A 14,443-nucleotide genomic window follows, 5' to 3' on the forward strand; every position below is an offset into this window, starting at 1 on the left:
CATCTCTCTCCCTCTCTCTTTCCCTCTCTCTCTCCCTCTCTCTCTCTCCTCTCTCCCTCTCTCTCTCCCTCTCTCCTCTCCCTCTCTCCCTCTCTCTCTCCCTCTCTCTCTCTCTCTCCCCTCTCTCTCCCCCTCTCTCTCTCTCTCTCTCTCTCTCTCTCTCTCTCTCTCTCCCTCTCTCTCTCCCTCTCTCTCCCTCTCTCTCTCTCTTAGAGCCTAATACTGAACATTGTGCACAGAAACACTTAAGGGATGTTTAAATTGGACTGTATTGAATTTTCCAATGTGGTTGATTAGCAGTATTGTTAGACTAAAGTATGGATTCCAGTATCCCTGAGTGAGTAACCCAGTGGCTATGTACTGTGACTTCTGAACTCTCTTCACCAATTCCCCCAACTTCCCAAAGTATTCACATATACCTGTGAATTCATCCCTTTAGCTAAGGAATCCATCCAAAAGGAAACTCATCCCTTTAGCTAAAGGGCTTGAACCATGATAAATTGCCAATTCCCTCTGGCAGAGATCCCAAAATTTCAGAGTTAAAGGAGAACTCAGAGGTCATCTAAACCAAACCCTTGGTTTATAAAGGAAGAAGCTGGGATTCAGAGAAGTTATGACTTGAACACAGTCAGGTAGATGGTAAGAATCGAAGGAAAGAGTTAAACTTAGGTCGTCTGATTTGAGAGTCATCTCTTTTTCTACTGTACTACACTGCCTCCATCAATTTGATTCTGTAAAGGTTGTTATTCATTAGGTATGGGCATTAGGACCACCTACTATGATGGATGGAGCCAAGATGGCAGGGTACAGGCTGGGACCCAGCTGAACTCTTCTAACTTTCCCCTTCAAACAACTTTAAAATAATGCCTCAAATCAAATTTTGGAGTGGTGAAGCCAATAAAAGGTCAGAGGGAAACAATTGTTGAGCCCAAAACAGCTTAGGAGGTCCACCAGAGGGGTCTGTGACACTGGGGTGGGCACAGGTTTGGAGCATGGCAGGAGCACCAGCAGGAGGCCTTGGAAGCAGCCATGATAGCAGTAGCAGCAGCAGCTTTAGGATCTCTCAGTGCAGAGACCATAAAGGGGTTAGACAATTGGTCAGAAAGAGATTATAGGGGACCCTTTGCCAGCACTGGGTGCATCTAGAGCTGATTGACAGCTCTATTGCCCATAAGCAGTTCTAGATCACAGTTCCAGGGTGGAGAAAAGTGCCTGTGATCAATCATGAGGGAGCAAGGGACCTAATCATAGTCCCAGGGCCAAGAGGAGCACTAGCACTTGTGGTTGCAAAAGAGCAGGGGATCTGGACACAGTTCCAGGGCCAAAAGAACCACTAATAATTATAGCTTCAGGGGAGCAGGTGCTCTTCCTGGAAAATAGAACAGAGCACAGATTAGAATAGTGACCATACCTTTCCCTGGATCACACCACCTTGGAAGCACTGAAAACCTGCAGGCCCCAGAATTAGCTCTGAAAACAGCAGCACAAAATAACCTGAAGCTTGCCTTCCCACTCCCAAGTAAGCAAAACCCAACTTTAACACAAAGTTCAAAGTCAAGAAATAGGCTGGAAAAATGAGCAAACATCAAAAAGAAAAAAAAAGAACTAAAAAGCTACTATGGTGGCAGGGAAGAGCAAGACACAAACTTAGAAGAAGATAGCAATATAAAAATAGCTACAAGCAAAGCCTTCACAGCAGAAAACAATGTTAATTATACTCAAAACCATCAAGAATTCCTAGAAGACATAAAGAAATTTGTTGTAGAGGGAAAATAGGGAAAAGAGAGTGATGCAAGAAAATTATGAAAAGAGAATTAAAAGCTTGGTAAAAGAGGCACAAAAAACACTGAGGAAAGTAACACCTTAAAAAACAGAACTGGCCTAATATTGTAATAAAGATCAACTGGGAAAGATTTGGCTATTCCGATCAGTACAATGATCCAAGAAAATTCCAAAGAACCCATGACAAAAAAATACTGTCTACCCTCAGAGAGGGAACTGATGAGTGCTGAATGCAAATTGAAACATGATGTCCTCGCTTTGTTTTCTTTGCTTTGTTTTGTAATGTAGCTAATATGGACATACATTTTGCATAATTTCACATGTGTAATTGATATCATTGTTTGCCTTCTCAGTGCATTTGGGGAGGATTATGAGAGAGGGAGAGAATCTGGAACTCAAAATTTAAAAAGAGTATTTTTAAATAAATAATAAATAAATTTTTAAAAGAAAAAAAATACTACCTATTATTCTTTTGCGGCTATTGAACTTTGCACTCGATGGTTTGCAAAGAGCTTTGCACACATTATCTCATGGTTGGTCCATCATTTTCTTCTTGGCTTAATGAATGATTAATCAAACAAACCATGTAGTAATCAAATTAATGTACTTTCTAGTAGTTATGTTTGTATAGAGAAAGCCTTAGGCTCCAGTCATAACTTCACACACAATGAAAGAGCCTAGGCAAATGACTGACCTTCTTTGAGGTCCTCTTTAGAGGTAATTAGGTGGCTCAGTGGATAGACCTTTGTGCCTGGAGTTTCTGAGTTCAAATTTGACCTCACATACTTACTAGCTGTGTGACCTTTGGTAAGTCACTTAACATCAATTTCCTCAACTATAAAATGGTGATAATAACTGCCTTGCATGTAGTAGTCACTAGCACATGGTAGGTGCTATATAAATGCTTATCCCCTTTTCCTTTGGGTTCCCCATTACTCAATATGCTAAATGGGGGAAATTATAGACATCCTAGTTTTTCAGGGGTGTTGCATACAGTTTTAAGGAGCCCTCACAGATGTAACCAGGGCCCAGAGCCCCAGTCTCTGGATTTATACAGATTAGGTTCAATCTTAGGAGCCTATTTCTTGGTGGAGAAGAGATTTTGCTAAGACCTCTTAGAAATAAAGCATTACAAGAGCTGATCTATAGGGATCAGCATTCAAAATCTATCCATTCAGAAAAGTTCTAGGACATCCCCACCCTAATGTCATCTCTTATTGATTTACGCTGGATATTTACAAGTAGAATAAAACTTCACTAACTCAAAATAAATGAAGTGCAAAGTCAATCTGAATGCATAAAATGTTTGAGTGCTAGAACATTTCAAAGGAAATGCAATTGTATTACTTTTGATTATATCTACTACCAGGGACTAATGGCTAACTTGTTGCCAAATTAGATGACAAATTGTGATTTAAGAGCACTAAAGTCAGAATAGAGCTGATCTAATCCTACATTTATTACTAAACCAGAAGTAGCTATTTGGTCTAAGAGAAACCACTTAACCCCTCTGGGCCTAGGTTTGATCATTTTGCAAATTTAAGGGGTTGGACATTTTTGAGGTCTCCAAAGCTAATATTCTGGGATTCAATACCCAATTTCTAAGTGGTGTATTGTGAGCTTGCAAATCAGTACTGCCACAGTACCTGAAGAGTGTTTTAATAAATGTGTTTTCTCAAGTATATCAAATCTTCCTTATATGATCCACATCTAATTTATCACAAATTTATAAGAATCAGACTCTGAACTTAAAAGATTTTACCTTTTGTTTTCTTTATGAATCTATTTTTCCATATATAAAATAGAAGAAACAGCCCTAACTAGCCATAAAAAGAAACATTTTAGCAAGTTAATTACATAACACTTTGAAAAAATAAAAGTCATATCTATTTTATATACAACCATATGCTTATATATGTGTATGTACGTATACATGTGTGTGTGCACACATATGTATGTGTTCACACACACACACAAACACATTTTCACCCAAAATCATTTTTTACATTTTTAAAAGCGTTAAAAGAATCACTTGACATAAATGTGAACACTCTAGCAGCCCTGGAAATTTCATTATTCAGAGAACAAGCCTCAATTATTTTCAGTGCTAGAAGAAAAGCAGAACCAATTTCTCTATACTCCAGGTCCTCATTTCTTCACCCTCTCTCTCCCTAAGGTAAAGATACCCAACCCAAGGCCCATCAAGCCCCAAACCATTTGGTCTTTTCGACTCCCAGTTTTGCTCCTTTATGTCTTTATTGCTCCTTTGATAGGGAAATTCAAAAAAGAAAAAAGATACGAGGAAGAACAACAAAAAGCTATAATTATGAAGATTCAATTTAATTTTAAAGCTTGTGGACAGAAAAGGAGAAGCAAGAGAAGAAGGAACCAAATTAATTTAGCAGGGAAGCATTGCATGAAATATTGTTGAAGTTTAATAACCATGCAAAGACAGATGATATGTGTGGAAAAATTAGTTGTAGGACCTCATAATAGTCTATTAATATTTCCTACAGGCGCAAAAACCCTTTCCTGAATAATTGTGACAAAGTAATCTTTTTGAAAAAGAGATGAAAAAAACTTCAAAAAGAGAAGACAGTGATGATGCAGTGGCTGGACCGAGATGGAGACTCCCTGTCTCCTAGGTAAATCCAAATGCCTGGTTAGTAAGAAGCTTCTTTTACTTTCTGTCTCCTATCCGCACATGAGATTAAAGGTAGGATCTGTAAAAGAATGGAATCCTCAGACCTGGAACTATGATAACCACACACATGGGGCAGAGAAATGGAGAACACAGTACATATCTAACAGGATACTAGTGGATTTTCTAGGCAGTTTTCTGCCACTTCAGTGTTCTATGGCAACATGAGAGGCAACATCCTGTAACTTAGTGCTTTTTAAAGGTTGGTCTGGATATCCACTGGAGTCTCCAACACTCAAGGGGTCCGTGAGGTGAAAACTATTGTCTTAACAATTTTAATTTCTAATACAGTAAATGCCACATCAACAAAAGCTCTTTGGGAGGTCCTCAGCAATTTTTAGGAGTGTAAAGTGTTCCTGAGGAACACACAAAAAAAGTTGGAGAAATACTGGCATAATGATAAAGAACTAGCCTCCAAACCAGGAAGACTTGGGTTCAAGTCCCATCTCTGACCAATGATGCTTATTTGACATTGTCAAGTCGTTTCATTTCTTAATGCAAGGCTTTCTAAGAATATAGGTTTTGGATTAAGTGAAGGTTTCCTATGCCAATGAAATCCTAGGTCCAACCTGACAGAAGCTGTGTTGAAAAGAAGATTCACCATTGCCTACATAAATTTATATCTCAACAACAAATGGGAGCTGCAATGACCACTATACAACTGTCACAAAAACACTAATAATGACTTTTAAAATTCTGGACCCGTAATTTTGACAGTGTGGACAACATCCAGCATGAAAACATCTACCACTGACAGAGACTGACGACTTATCAGTAATTTAAGGTCATGGTTATCTTGGAGGTGAAGCGACTTGCCCAGACTCACACACAGCTGGTATAAATCAGAGGCAGTGCTTGAAGCCAAGATCTTCTCTCTCCTTCTCTCCCTTCCCCACCCCCTCCCTTTCCCTGTTCCCCTTCCTTCCCCCCTTTTTCTTTTCTCTCCTCTTTCCTCTCTCTCTCTTCCTAGCTCTCTTTCATTCACTTTCACTCTCTTTGTCTCTCCTCTCTATCAACCCATCTCTCTTTCTTGCCATCTCGCTCTCATTTGACCTCACTTGCTCTCTGTTATCTCTCTGTCTGCTAATTCCAAAGAATTAAAATGTGATTAAACAATATTATCTAAACTGTGTTTTATGGAATGCTTGTTTTCTATAAAGAATATAAAAAGATGTTCCATCAGAAAATTCTGATGCTAGAGAAATTTATCCTCAAAAATATAAAATACTGAAATTATGTCTCTGTCAAAAATAACTGTTGCATATTTCAAAATTTCCCAACCTCCTCTCTCCTTTGCCTTTATAGGCATCTTTATCCCAAGGGAATTTCTTATACCTTTAACCACTGGTTTAAGTATTTTTATCAATAAATCCCAAGCCCCAAAATGTTTAATGACCCCAATCAATTTTGGAAATAAAGTTGTAGAACCTACAAGACCTTCCACAGAATCTAAAGCAACATGGAGTATTACAGGTAGAAATGGCCAGTAGTTGAAGATATATGTGAATATACATTCACTTCATAGAAAAGTATGTGATAATCAAATGTTCACAGAGTCAAACACAATATTTAGCTTATAACTATACTCTGTGATAATCACAAAATATCATGGAACTAAGTACACATATGCATGCATGTTGCATTTATTTCCATGATACTTTATAAATATTACTTATTATTTCTGCCTGTGAGGTCAGCACTAGTGAAGTCTCAATCAGCGGATGAAAGAACTGAGATGCCAAAAAATGGAGTGACTTGTACCAGGTGGCACCAGGAGATACTGGCAGCTGAGACTGGAGTAGGCATTTCCTGAGGTATTTCCTGAGGCTCCCAGTCCTTTAGACAAGGCTGTTCACCTTTTAACCAAGTAAAATAAGGCATGTCTCTTTCAAAGTTAAACATGCCTATTTTCTGCCTTTTAAAGACACCTATCTGACTAAGTCAGGTATGGGGAAGAATCCAGGAGGATAAGTGTTTCCTTCCAGAGGGAAGCCCTTTCTCTGATTTTTAGAAATTTGATCCTAGAAACCAATAGCAGATGCATTCTAACTCATTCTGTGTTGCCACACAGAAGTTCACCATATACCCCACATTCCAGAGAATAAAGGCAAAGTGGACATTGAGACACTTGTTGAATTTACTTTTTTATGCACTTAGTATTGCTTGAAAATGCCAGGGTATCTCTCCTCTGAAACTTATGCAAATACAGTTGATTATCACCAAAGGGAGAGAATAGAAGCACACATTATGTGTGCATATGGATTTGGGAGTGGTGAGGACAGGTGTCATATTGACCTGAGAGCCACTTTGGTGGAAAGTCTCTCAGCTCTGAGGCTAGAGGCTTAAAGGAGAATTTTTGCATAGAAAAAAGAGTAAGTAAGTGTATTAAACTTCACTTTGCCATTGTAACCACTATGAATCAAATCTGCCTCTGCTTTTAGAAACTAAAAGGAAATATTTTTTAAAAAAAGACAGTTGTCTCCTCATTGGTACAATGTTGGCCCCCTAAGCAGAGGGTTCATACCAAGCTTACATTTTATCCTAGACTCAGATTGTCAAGGGTACCAAAGAAAGACAAGTTAGTGACTATATAAAATGTAAGAATGGCTATATGCCCCTCCCCTAACCCAGATTAACATATTAGATGATTTGAGTATTTTTTGGTTTTTGAGTAGAAAACATTAACAACATGGAATATAAAATATATTTACCTTATAACTATGAACAGAAAAATACATATTACTCATAAGATATCTATTTATCATTCATATTTCAGATAATACAGAATTTACTTAAACTCAGGTAAAGAAATTTGATCTTTCAAGTTTCAAATTTGCAATCACAGAGTACAGAGCTAGAGACTTGGGGAGGTCATTTAGCTCATAACTAATCCCTCCCCTGAACCCACACCCTCCTCTTGGTCAGGCCGCATCACATTATATCATAAAGGGGAAATTCTATCCCACTTTTAAAATACTTAATATTTCCCCCACACTAGATATATCTGCATATCCACCGCTAGCCTGTTTCCCAAGCTGCAACTGGCTGTTGGACATTTCAAACTTTATGTCCCATAAATATCTGAAATTCAACAATTCTAGAGCAGAACTCCGTATCTTTTCCTTTAAACACATCCCTTTTCTGAACTCCGCATTGTGTCAAGGATATCACCCAAGTTCTCAACCACAGTGTCATCCTCAATTCTTAGAGGTAGCTGGATGGTGCAGTGGTTAGAGGACTGGGCCTCAAATCAGGGAGACCCGTATTCAAATATGATCTGAAATACTTACTAATTGCATGACCCTACACACGTCACTTAATCTCCATTTGCCTTAGTTTCCTCTGTAAAATGGGGATAATAATAGCTCCTACAACCCGAGGTTGTTGTGAGGATCACATGAGATAATATTTGTAAAGCACTTAGCAAGTACTTGGCACATAGTATGGAACATAAATACTCATTTCCTTTTTTCACTCTTCCACATAATCAAACATCTATTAAAACTTTTTTTTCTATCTCCACATCATCTATCACAAATTCCCCCTTCTTCCCATTCACACAGCTACCCCTCTAGTTCAGACCCTTGTTGTTGTTGTTGTTTGGTAATTCAGTTGTGTCCAACTCTTTGTAACCCCATGAACCATAGCATCCATGGAGTTTTCTTGGCACAGAGACTAGAGTGGTTTTCCATTTCCTTTTCCCATGGATTAAGGCAAACAGAGGTTAAGGGACTTGCCCAGAATCATATAGCTAGTGAACGATTTGAACCCAAGTTTTTCTGACTCCAAACCCAGCACTCTATCCATTGAGCCACGTAGCTGCCACCTGGATTTTATATAGACCTTCTATTTGGTCTTCCCACCTCAACACTCTCTCCACTCCAACTCATCTTCCACACAACCACCAAAGTGATTTTTATAAAGCATTGATCTGGCCATGTCACCTCCCTATACAATAAACTCCTTATTATGTTTAGGGTCTAACATAAAATCCTCAGTTTGGCATTTAAAATTCTTCACAACCAGAATCCATGCTATTTTATTAGACTTTTTACACATTGTTTTCCCTCCCCACATTTTGGGTTATAGCCATAGATTTATTCCTACTGGATTTCATCTTATTAGATTCAGTCCAATGCTCTAACACTAAATTTTGTTGTTAACTATACCTTTCAGCTCAGCTTTGTGTCATCTGCTTATTTGATGAGCATACAATCTATGCCTTTTGTACAATAAACTGATAAAAATTGTTAAACAGCAAAGCATTGAACACAAATGCCCTGGAGCTCCCCTAGAGACCTTCTGCCATTTTTGCTTTGAACCATAAATACCTATTCTAGGAGTCTGTCCATCTAACCATGCCCAATGTAATCTAATTGTATTATCTTCCAATCCAAATCTCTTTTCTTCTGTGCAAAAATAGTATTTATCAAAATCTTTGCTAAAATCTATATCCAGAGCATTGTTCATATCTACAAGCTTAGTAATCCTTTCAAAGAAAGGAATGAGTTACTGTGGTATGACCTATTCTTTATGAAGTCATGTTGGCTCATTAATCAATACTGTCCTTTCCACAACCATATCTAGATCCGTTCTAGAATTTTTCCAGGATTCAAAGTCATATTCACTGGCCTATAGTTGACAGAATCTATTCTCTTTCCTTTAAAAAAAAATCAGGGTGATATTCGCCCTTGCACAATCCTGTGGTACAGCTTTCAAATATCACTCAGCAATCATATCTGCTAGTTATTTCAGTAACCTAGAACTTAATTTATCTGATCCAGATATCCTGCTTTAATCAAGGGCAACCAGATATTCTCTTGCTGTCTTGAGCATCAACTTAGAGGATTCTAAGACCTAAAATGGAAAGACCCTTCTTTGTGGTCATCTCTTCCAATACATGCATTTTACATATAAGGAAACTGAGGCCCAGGAAGGTTAAGTTACTTATCCAAAGTTACACAGGAAATAAGTACCAAAGTTGGAATATGAAGCCAGGTCCTTTAACTCCAAAGCCACTAAAACTAGACATGATCACATGTTGATAGCAAAAGACAAACAGCGAACACACTTGTAAAACAGCTGAAGACAGCCAGGTGGTTCAGGGGATAGAGTGCAGAACCTGGAGTCAGGAAGATTCTTCTTCTTAAGTTCAAATCCGGCCTCAAACACACACTAACTGTGACCCCCAACAAGTCACTTACTCCATTCACCTCCATTTTCTCATCTGTAAAATGATCTGGAGAAGGAAATGGCAAATCATTCCAGTATCTTTGCCAAGAAAATCCCTAATGGGGTCACGAAGAGGCAGAAATGACTGAAACAATTCAACACCAAAAGAGACAGCTGAGGTCAGAGGATGTGACTAACTTCAGACACAATTCTAAAAGCCTATTAACTAAGGAAAATGATTCGTACACCCAGAGTAAGTTAAGATTCTGTTAAACCCTCAGGGACTTAAGGTATAACTACGTATCCTTAAAGACCCAGTTCAAATTTTACTTCCTCTAAAAGTTTCATAGACCTCACTCATATTCCTTACTAGAGGAATCCTGGTATGCTCAGCCCTCAGCAAAACTCTCTTCTGTAAACTTCTGGATGTCATGTTGTTCAGACCATTCAAATAACATCTTACTATTCTTATTGGGCAGATGGGTAGTATAGTAGATAGAGTGCTGGGCCTGGAGTCAGGAAGACTCATCTTCCTGAGTTCAAATCCAGCTTCAGACACTTATCAGCTGTGAGACCCTGAGCACTTAAGTCATTTAACCCTGTTTGCCTCAGTTTCCTCACCTATAAAATGATCTGGAGAAGAAAATGATAAACCACTCTAGTATCTTTGCTAAGAAAAGTGCAAATGGGGCCATAAAGAGTCAAACACAACTGAAAATGACTGAACAACATATTTTCTATTATTGAAATTGTAAGCTTCCTCCAGAGAAGTAATTTCTTTACACATTTTTAATCTCTTGCAATGCCTAGCAGGGAAATAGAGAGAATAAACAAATGTGACAAATATTTATTGAAGAGATGAATTAGGATAAAATTGTCTTGCATTCCCTAATATAATTTCCATGAAGATTTGATTCTAGTGGAAACTTTTTCAGTCAGTTACATAACCTCTTGGAGTTGACATCCTTGAAATCCATTTTCTTACCTTCATTTTTTTAAACTGCTGTTTATTCTCCTTTTCCCCATTTGTCTCACCCTGTTACAGGTGTAAGAAACTCCTCTCTATTAGGAAGTAGAAATCAAGATGAACTCTGGGAGAAATTATCCTTTCCTCAACACATACTTAATGAAGCTACCCCATGGTTTGTCATAGACATAACTGGGATTTGAACTACGGTAAATCTCATCAAGGTCAACAGTCTCATGAGGCCTTGCAGGGATTAACCAGATTACTATCACTCAATTGCACCCTTCGTGATGACTACCACCATCATCACTCACTCTTACCTACCTTAACCCTACATTAAAGGTCATTGAATATGAAGAGAAGAAAAAGAAATAAATCATACTATATAGATTTGCTTAAATTCTGCCTTTGGGCCACCTAAGAGGTATAGACTTTAATCTGCCAAAAACTTGAAAATAGGAAAACTGAGATATAATAACAAAGTTACAGACCCATGTCTAAACAGTGAGGTTGCTAACCATACAGATCTTATCTACTTCACTCCACTCCACTCCACTCCACTCCATTCCATTCCATTCCATTCCATTCTATTCTATTCTATTCTATTCTATTCTATTCTATTCTATTCTATTCTATTCTATTCTATTTCATTCTGTTCTGTTCCGTTCTGTTTTGTTCTGTTCCATTCCATTCAGTTCCATTCTATTCTGCTCTGCTCTGTTTCATTTCATTCAGTCCCATTCTGTTCTGTTCCATTCTGTTCTGTTCCATTCAATTCCCTTCCCTTCCATTCCATTCCATTCTATTCGATTCGATTCTAACCTATCCTATCCTGTTCTATTTTGTCATCTTCTGTTCCATTTTGTTCAGTTTCATTCCATCCTATCCCATTTAATTCTATTCTATTCTGCAGCTGTTTTTTAAATGCATACTATTCTAGTATACTAAATTCAACAAATAGCACCTACTATGTACTTGCTAAATGCCTATTATGTAAAGAGTACATCCAAAAGCATTATCTCTGCCCTTGTGGAGTTTAGTAAGGGAATATAACACATAAATAACTGGTATAAAATGGAATGTAAATGATGCCTAACATAATTTTTTAAAAAGTACTTTGTGAGTAGATAGAGCCCTGGAGCCCTGGTCCTGGAGTCAGGAGGATCTGAGTTCAAATCCAGCCTCAGAGGTTTACTAGCTCTGTGACCCTTGGAAAGTCACTTATTCCTGATTACTCCCCAGAAAAGTACTTTGTGAGGCTAAAAGAAGAAGGAAGGGGCATGACAGAGAATAAAAAAGACCTTATGATGGTAAAGATTTTTGAGTTTAAAATTGAATGGAGAGAACATTGATAGTAGGTGGACTATTCAGCAAATTCCATGCATGAGTGTCCATTTCCACGGATTCTCTGCTACAATGGGGCGAGGAGTACTTGCCCTGCATGCTGCTGAGGCCACGGATAAGTATATTGGAACAGAAAGGGTTGAGGAAAGTACATCACAAGATAAAACGACACAGCTTGGGGACATAGACTAAACCCATCAGTCATTTTAATAACACTCCCTATATTTTATCTCCTCTTCTGGTACTGATCTGCTTACCTTAAAGTTTCTGACTTTCTATCCAGATCCACCCCCCCCCCTTGGATTTTTGGTACTCCAAAGAATCCCTAACTACAACCCAATCTGGTCTTTAATTTATATCCATTTGTATCCCAATCCAGACCATGCCTTTAATTCCCCAGGTCAGAGATTACCCTCATAGATCCCTCAGCAATTGTTGTCCAGCCTACCCCAAGTTTTGGCAACTAAAGGGGACAGCAGAAGCAAAAGCATGGAGTTGGGAAAGCATAAGATATGTAAATACTAAGGACTTATTAGTCTAATATGGACAGAGTACACTGCACATGAAAGAGAGTTGTTTGAAGTGTTTGGAAATGTGGGGTGGTGCCAACCTTTTCACAGTCAAAAATACCAGACTAAGGAGTTAGTATTTTATTTGGTAGACAATAGGAAGGTATTGAGTGTTTTGAGGAATGATATAATTAGTTCCATATATAAAGAAGATTAATCTAGAAGCAGCAGTGTGAAGTATGGATTAGAGGAGACAAAGGCTAGAGGCAAGAAGACCAATTAGGAGGTTATTGCAATAGTCCAGGCAGTTGATAATTGGAGTCATGCTAGGATGTTGGCAAAGGGAACTAAGAGGAGGGGATGAATACTAGAGATACTGGAGAAGCAGAATTGACAGAACTTTGTAATTAATTGCATGTGAAAGGTAAGGAAAAAGGAAGAATCAAAGATAACTAAGTTTATAAACATATGTGTCTAAGTGAATAGTCAATGGAATGGACTGGCCATACCCAATCATGTCTCTGTGGCTTGGAAAAATTTATTCACTGAAACCATGCAATTATTTCCAGTACTTGTTTAGATATGCACAAAATATAAGAGTAGAATGTAGGTGCATTAGGGCAGAGGGGATGAATAGTGAAGCACTGATAGATTCAAATGGATCTGTAATCTTATCTATTCAGAATACTCTGAAATGATACAGCTCAAAAACATACATGAAAGCTCATTCTATGTTCATGTTGTATTGGAAATTTGCTACTAGGGGTCCACACAATTTGCTTGATGCCTTCCTCATTTTCTCTCAGCATCATGTATGAGAACACCAGTGGAATACTCTACCCATCCACCTGTCATCCTTCACTTTCAGCTTCTGACTTGCTTTTCTTCTCCTTCTGTCATATTCCTTGTTGACATCTTTTACCCCTGTCCTTCTTTAGAGGTTTTTTTGATAGTATGTTGCAGCCTGCTCACACTTACCATGCACCTTTCTATTTCCCTTTACGTGATACTCATCTTTAGTTCTTTGAAGGTAGGCATACTCTAGGTCTCACTTCCATTCACCAGTACTGGTTAAAAGTTTGTGTGGAAAATAATGGACTTTTGCTCTTATGGGAAGCTTGGGGTCAATAAAAGTGCTTTGCCATTTCCCAAAAGCAACCCAAGAATGCTTTTCTTCTTCTCAACCAAGAAATTTGCTAATTGTTTATGTCTACATTCTATTCCATAAACATACGCTTTTGGATAAGCTCAACACAGTGTCCTTTCGGTGCACGTTAAAATTTGTACGGGAGACATTCTTCAAACATCTGGGCATTCCTACATGTATGGAAAGGTCAAATCCCTTTCAAAGGTTATAGGGGGTTCTTCAATATCATAATTTTATCTGTAAGCAGCAACAGCTAGGGAACCTTATTGTCTACAGGGAATCACTCCTCACCTTTGATTCTTTACTGCAATGGATTCCCTCCATTGCAATGGAAGATATTTTTGGTGAGCATAGACATCTCTGTTTTATGCTTTGTCTAATATTTATTAGCATTGGGTTACTAACCAGGGTTATTTCTTGTTATTACTTCTTCCAAGGAATCTTGAATGGATACATGGAAGGAAGAAACTTGTAAAAGAGTCTATAAGGAGGTGGTTTATTCTATCAAGTCGATTTTTTTTGTCATCAACACACAATAAACATAATGGGATTTATGTAATCTATATCTTTCAGCCAATTGTGATATGATAAAGATGTGCTCTTTTGTTAAATGCTGCTGTGAAAGCCACAAATGTCCTCAATTTGTGGATGGATGACCCTAATAAAGTTTTTGTTGTATATGAATAAATAGATTTAATGGTTAGCTACCTAGGTTCTCAAGCACAGCTGTTTATAATATTGATAAAGTTCAAGAGCTTTCCACACTTTTGTATCTTCTCCTCCTCCAGATGCCATAAGTCCTTGTTCCTCAATGCCCTTAC

This window comes from Trichosurus vulpecula, chromosome 2 (genome assembly GCF_011100635.1).
Source record: "Trichosurus vulpecula isolate mTriVul1 chromosome 2, mTriVul1.pri, whole genome shotgun sequence".
NCBI lineage: Eukaryota > Metazoa > Chordata > Mammalia > Diprotodontia > Phalangeridae > Trichosurus > Trichosurus vulpecula.